The 7393-nt window shown below is 46.4% G+C and overlaps 1 non-coding gene across 1 annotated transcript; it reads right to left on the bottom strand.

Moving 5' to 3' along the window:
- Positions 1 to 2666: 2666 nt before the first annotated feature.
- Positions 2667 to 2739, bottom strand: TRNAA-UGC (transfer RNA alanine (anticodon UGC)). Its single transcript has one exon. It is a non-coding gene; the product is annotated as a tRNA-Ala (tRNA).
- Between the last annotated feature and the right edge of the window lie 4654 nt (positions 2740 to 7393).

Here is a 7393-nt window from a genome sequence, read left to right as displayed (position 1 = left end):
CTACCTTAAAATTGCATCACACATCTCTTGATTCCACTATGTACCTTGAGAACACCAAACATTATAATCATAAACCGCACAAAGAAGAAACACACCACCATTGGAACAAAACCAAGGAATGCGAAACACAGATGAGAATCAAAGAAGAAAACCCCCAAACCACAAGCTAGACCTAGTCAACACATGATGAAAATGAACCTGCACAGGAAGAAGAATGGGGACGAGCTACGGGCGTGCGGCAAAACAAGGCTGGGAACGAGCGACAAAGGAAAAAAGTGACAAAGAGCAATGGACCCTTTGACCAGGGAGAAGAACCTTTAGGCCGACTAGCTCAGGACATCCTGCACGCAAGCGCTATGTATCACTCACTAAGGGGCCACAAAGGGCGAGACATAACATTTGGGGAGCTCCTCCACAACGACTTTTGCACCAGATCATAACATGGCTCTCGCGCAGGGCTAGACGGCCCGACCTAATAATGACTCATTTGCGGTCGCAAGCTTGAGCTACTTTGCTGTCTAAAAAACCCGGCTGATATTTTTTCTATATAATAATTGTGGAACGAGAAAATGTTTGTGTATTTTAAAAAATCTTCAATAATTAAAAAAATCATGATTTTGTAAAAATGTTCACTAATTTGAAAAAATACCATGAATTTTTAAGAGAAGTTTATGGATTTTAAACAGAAATCTAGCATTCATTTGATAAAGTTCATGACTCTGGAAAATGTTTGCAGATCTGAAAAATATTTATGAATATAAAAATTGTTCACAAATTTTAAAAATATTTACTCATTTTAAAAAAAGTTCACAAATACTACCTCCATCCTGGTTTATTAGACCCTTTGTATTTAGGGTCATATTTTGACCATGATTTTAACTAATAAATATAGGTTATACATAGGAAAAATTATGGAAACTATGTTCTAATATGAATCCAACGATACAATTTTTTATGACATGCATTAACATTTTGTTTGTTAAAACTATGGTCAAAATTTAGCATAAAATACTAAAGGGCCTATAAACCACTATTGAGGGAGGATGAAAATTGTTCGTGGTGTTTTTGAATTTTTTTCTCAAAAATGAAACAAAGAAATAAAAAAGCATGCAGAAGACCAAAAACAAGGAAACGAGAAAATAATGGTTGAAAGCTTCTAGAAGATTAAAAAAACCAGTCTGAAGCTTCACAAAACCAGTTGGTGGAAGCTTCAAGCACCAAAAATGCAAACCTCTGAATGGGACGGCCCATTACCTAGGAATGTTGCCAGTATCTAGGCGCTATAAAGCGTCAAATGGGCAATTCCTAGCATTTGCACAATTTGTTTGTCCGGTCTAGAATGCCTAATTTCTTTTATGGGTCGAGTGGTCAAGTGAACATTCGTTTGAATTAGTAAGCATCATCAACATGAGGCATAAATGCACTCAATTTTCTACTCCCTCCGTTCTTAAATATTTGTCTTTTTAGAGATTTCAAATAGACTACCACATACGGATGTATATAGACATATTTTAGAGTGTAGATTCACTCATTTTGCTACGTATGTAGTCACTTATTGAAATCTCTAGAAAGACAAGTATTTAGGAACGAAGGGAGTAGAAAAGAGATAGTGTCTTTTTATAGACGCGAATTGTATGTTTTATGGTTTCCTTTGTATTTAAAACAGGAGGGGCTAAGTAATGATGGAGAGGAGGATAAGGATCCGAGCGAGAGGTCAGCCTAATTTCTAATATGGGCCGTGCACTTAAGGACACAGCAGAACTAGGCCCAACAAAAGATGGCCTACAAGAAAGCAGGGGCTGAATATGATGGCGCTTCCTATTTGGCGCTTCAGGCATTCGTTACTGTGCATTTTGCAAACGGGCGCCTGAAGTCCTCCAAGCTGGGCTGACCCGTTTAGCTATTTTTCTCCATTTATATCTAAACAGAAAAAACTAACGCACATGTGGAGAGTCCAACCAGGCATCTCCTGTCCCCAATAAACTGCACTAACAACCCGACCACAACACTTGTTGTGACAACTTCTCTCTTTTCTTCTTTCTTTACTTTTCTTATTATTTCTTTTTTGTGCAAAATCGAAGAATTTTATAGAAGGTTCTGGCAAATTCGATGATTTTTTTTTGAAATGGATGAACTTTTTTTCAAATTTGATGAACTTTCTTCAAATTCGATGATTTTTTTTAAAATTGGTGAACTTTTTTCAAATTTGATTGATCAAGTTTTTTTCAAATTCATTAACCTCTTTTTAAAAATCCATGAACTTTTTTGAATTCATGATTTTTTTGTTTTTTCCTTTTTTCCCATTTACTTTTTTTTTCTTTTTTTTATCAAATGCGATCATGTATATGGGCCGTCCCACCATCGCTGGCGCGTGGGCGCCGGGGAACTTCCCTCGCGCCTGAAGCGCTGAATAGGAGCTCCTGAATATTGTTCATTGGGCTTTGAAGGTAGGTTAAAGATGTACTACAAGAAAAGAGGGGTCGAATATGATCCACACCGGGCTTTCAATGTAAACCTGAAACGAAAGAGACGATTCTTGAACAAAAAAAACCTGAAACGAAGAGACGACTATACCTCTGAGAATGATAAAAAAAAAGAGATTATACCTCTGAGAACCCCTAAAAAAAGACTATACCTCTGAGAGAATCAAAATTAGAGACAAAACATGGAGATGCGGGGGATCGAACCCCGTGCCTCTCGCATGCAAAACAAGCGCTCTACCATTTGAGCTACATCCCCTAGTGCGTTTAATTTGAAAACTAAGCTGTATAAAAAGAAAATGGTCACTGTCACACAGTTTGACGTAGTTAATTTCACGATAAATATATGCTCAATAATAAAAGGTTCCATGTAGCCTGAGCTACAAAGGAACTTTGTGATAATACTAGAAGAGGCTAGCTAGTTTTCGAATTCTTCCTAGTGAGCTCAGAGTTGGAGGCAGTATCGGGCGCACCTCAAGGTCCAGCGGCAGAATCGCGTGCCATACACATTTCAAAACAGAACTTGACTACTTGGAAGATTGGTCACTTTGGTCAACTCCGGAGTATGAAGATTGTACCAAGACAGAAACTGAAAGTCGGAAGTCAAGAATCTCACTGAAATTTGTGCTTTCCACTCTCTGGTAAAGGGTTGGTTGAGGCCTACAGAACTTCGGAGAGACAACCTCCCCTCCAAATGATGGAGCTCCAATCTCCAAGTACTGCTAGTTTAGTCGTTTCGCTCGCCTCAGAAAAAAAATGCACTCATGCTACCACCAAACAGATACCTAGCCATACAGACCCCGCATCTCCGGGGACATCCTCACACTAGATATATAGCTCGGAGTCAGACCTCAGACGCCGAAAAGCCAAGACTGCTGGAGCGGCCGGTCCTGGTCCTAGCCCCCGACACAGTTTGCTTAGCATAACAATGGCAAAGAAAACCCATCAGCGCCGCAGTTGGTGCGTCCCATGCCATGAGGACGAGGCATGGCCAAAAACAAGGCCGTCTAGGTACGTCCACGCACAAAGCGAGGCGGTCTCAGCTCATGAGCTGAGTCGGCAGTGACACGAAAACGGCAACGGCTAACCAAGCCGGGGACCTAAGCCCACCACGCACTGTCGGGGACGCAATTACGAGAGCCTTTTCGCGTTGCCTACTTGTTTATCAGCAGCGATGCTTTGCTTTCCACTGGAACGCACAAACCCTAACCAACGAAAAAGGCCATGCGCATACTCTAATCGCAAGCATTACATGAAATGATAACCCGTCCTTATCCGCGGGGTGGAGCCCCCGCGCACGCACGCATGAATGCATGCATGATGGCTCGATGGATCCATCGACCTGTAATGTAATCTACGATCGATCGATCCATCGATCGTATCTCCATGCTTTTTGCCGCGCTTTGGGCGATCGCTTTTCTTTACAACATGGAGACGGCCCCTTTTGCCATCAGAGTGCAGCCGTGGGGAGTCAGTGGAGGTCAATTCGAGGAGCTGCTGCTTCCATCCTGATTTCTTTAGACTGATCGATCGATCTGCATGCACAAGCGTTTGGGAAAGCTAAGCTGCTAGGCCGACCAGTAGGGGCTGAAGCGATCGTGCTTTTTGGCAATTTCTTGCCCCTCCTGATTAAGGAAACAACAGTGGCAAAGGATTGTCAGTGTTGGTGCTGCTGGGGGCTCCCATGGCCCATGGGGTCACACACTGCTTCCTCGATAACCACTGCTGGCGGCTGATAAGCAAACCAGCCGCTTTGTACTGATAGTGCCAGCCTCATAGTGTTAAACTTCGTGCTACTATATGCTACTGGGAATACAAAGATATAACAGACCAAAACATACTAATGCTCAGGAAATGATTGCAGAAATGCCTATTATTATCAGGGAAATTTGTGTTCAGGGCATGCATGCCTAGATTCCATGCTATTAGCTTATTTTCTTGTTGACTTGAATCTCTCATGCGTTTCATTAACATGAAATGCAGTCCAGATTCTGCGGTCTTCCTACCGCCGATGTACCTTTCACGACCAAGCTAGCCGGTTACTGTCAACAGTAGTGCGGCGTGGTATCTTTCAGTACAGCAGGAAGACCAAGCTGTCCGTCCGTTGGTTTGTCCCCTTTCTGTATGATTCCTTCCTTGTATAGTTGGTTGATGGAGCAACGGACGATAGAGTGTGGTGCTAACCTTTCACGCTAGATTCTTCGATTCCTTTCCAATTTCGTTGCGCTTGCAGCCAACATCGCACCGGACGGTCGGAACGGGGTTACGGCCGGGGGGCATATCGAACGCTGGCCAGCTGGTCACATTGACCCTTTCGAAGCTTCAACGGCCGAACTGTCCTAACATTCTTCCTACGCAACACGCAATAGCACAAGTATGCATAATAACTAAGCAAGCAACGCACAAAAATAATCCAGGACCACTGCTGACTATAACTCCAATACACCGGATTATATTAGATGTTCTATAAGGGAATCTCTAACTCTTCCTGCCGTGATTCTAAGTCTGACAGTAGTGTAGGGGGGTAAGTATGGAGAGGTAAGATCTTAGCTATGGAGAAGTTGTAAGCACACAAGGTTTACGAGTTCAGACCCTTCTCGAAGGAAGTAATAGCCCTACGTCTCAGAGCCCGGAGGCGGTCGACTGGATTATGTGAGTATGAGTTACAGAGGTGCGAACCCTTGTCTCGGAGGAGGGGGGTGGCTTATATAGAGTGCGCCAGGACCCCGGCCAGCCCACGTTACAAAGGGCTCAATGTACATTAAGGCGGGGCGTTACTGGTAACGCTAGTAATAAAATGCTATGATGACCATAAAAGCTATTTAATGACCGACCGTTAGCGTGCGGAGTGACTTTATGTCTCCTGGCCGTCGAGTGGTTGGATCTTGGTCGAGTGATTGCTTCTTGGTCGAGTGTCTTCGAGTCTGTTGAGTGGAACACCTCCAAGTCGATTGAAAGGTGATTTCTTCTAGAGATGTCCTTGGGTAGGGCAGTTGGGACAGGTCCATGACCCTACCCTAGGTACATAGCTTCATCATTAGCCCCCGAATGGATCGAGGTTTGAGTGGGGAAGGAGTTGAGAACTTCTCCGACTCGTTTTTCATGCCGTGAGCATATCTTGTTTCGGATCAACGGACCTGAGTGATGACAGCAACTTCCTTTTCAGTCGCCTTGATCCATTCTTAATTCTTTGTCGAGTGAATTTATTTACTTGTAAGGCTTCGAGTGACGGTGCGGAGGAGATCTTTGGTCTGACAAGTTGTTTGCTGCCCGCAGATTTCGTGGGATCCGAATTTTGGGAAGCGCGCGGGACGGAGGAGGCTGCAGTAATCGGATGGGATAGAGCAGAGCCGCCTCAATCCCCGCGCCGCCTTTTTCGCCACGTATCACATGCGCGATCGTTACGGGATTTGACAGAGCTACCTGGGCCTACCCGTCAGCCACTCGGAAGCGGCCTCATATAAGGCGTTGCGCCGGAGTCTCCCGAACAGTGCGTTCCCATTTCCTCTTCTCCTCTTCACACCCCTCCGCTGCGCTCGTTCTTGACACAACATCACCGCTCCGTACGCGTCTCGCCGGCAACAATGGGGAAGGAGAAGACGGCGGCTCTGGAGCGGGCAAAGAAGGCGACGGCAAGGTCGAAGGGGAAGGCGACCAGCCGGGGCGGATCTTCCTCGCGGACTGGCCTGCCGAAGGGCTGGATCCAGGGCGACTGGATCCACTCGAGGATTACCCAAGAAGACCTCGACGACCTGGCCGAAGGGGGGCCGATCCCCTACGACTCGGCGCGGCTTCCGGGGAAGGAATCTGAGCCGCAACCTCGGGAGGGTGAGCGTGTCCTTCTTGCCACCCACGTCGACCGTGGATTTTCCTTGCCTCCTCACCCTTTCTTTCGAGGGTTCCTGAACTTCTTTGGGGCACAACTCCACCATTTTACCCCCAAATCAATCGTTTATCGCGCCACTTTCATTTCTTTGTGTGAGAATTTCCTGGGTTGCCGGCCTCACTGGGGTCTTTTCAAGCATATTTTCACTTGTCGCTCCCAGACAGTGAAAAAGGCTAATCCGAGTGACGAGAGGACCCAAGTGATCCAAATGTGTGGGGGCCTTGGCATCCAGACGAGAGGGAAAAGCTCCTTTCCGGCCATGATTCTTCCTGACTCAGTTCGCGGATGGCAGTCGACCTGGTTTTACTGTAAAGACCAGTCGACACCAGGGGAATCGACTGGCCTCCCTCCCTTTACCATGGACCGAGTGGAGAAACCCTCCCCTTTGAAGGTGCTCCCGGAAGAGAAGACGCACGTGAAGGTGTTGGTCGATCGAGTGGTCCAGCTTATTCGTGACGGGGTCACTGGTATGGATCTCTTGGAGGTCTTCCTTCAGCGGCGCATCCAGCCTCTTCAAGCTCGAGACCATCCGATGTGGATGTATTCGGGTCTTGAAGACTCCACTCGGATCCATCTGGAGGAGGTCGACGACGACACACTGGAGAAGTGGCCGTCGGGCATTACCGGGAACAAGGACAATCCCAGGGGAGCCAGGAGAGTTCCCCCATTCGACCAGCCTCATGCACCAGAGCAGGTCTGATTCCGAGTTTTTTGCTTGTAATCTGAATTCACTCGCGCAGCTGCCTATATTGCGTCGACTGACTTTGCTCTCCTTGCTTTCTTTTAGGCCATTATTGAAATGCATTCAATGCCCAACGGGGAGCAAGAGCAAGTTCTGGAAGGTGAGGCGAGTGGCGGCGACAGTGGCGAGTGGACTTCCGATGGTGATGGGGATGGAGGAAGCGACGACTCAAGTGATGGAGAAGAAGTCGAGTCGCCCCCTCGCAGGGAGAGGCGATCCAAGCTTGACCAAGAACGGCCGAGTGCCCGCGACAAGGCAACTACTCAGGCTGGTCAGTCTTTGAAG

The sequence above is a fragment of the Triticum aestivum genome, chromosome 6A (assembly GCF_018294505.1).
Source record: "Triticum aestivum cultivar Chinese Spring chromosome 6A, IWGSC CS RefSeq v2.1, whole genome shotgun sequence".
Classification (NCBI taxonomy): domain Eukaryota; kingdom Viridiplantae; phylum Streptophyta; class Magnoliopsida; order Poales; family Poaceae; genus Triticum; species Triticum aestivum.
The sequence above is the reverse complement of the archived record's forward strand: the minus strand, read 5'-3'. Positions and strand labels throughout refer to the sequence as shown.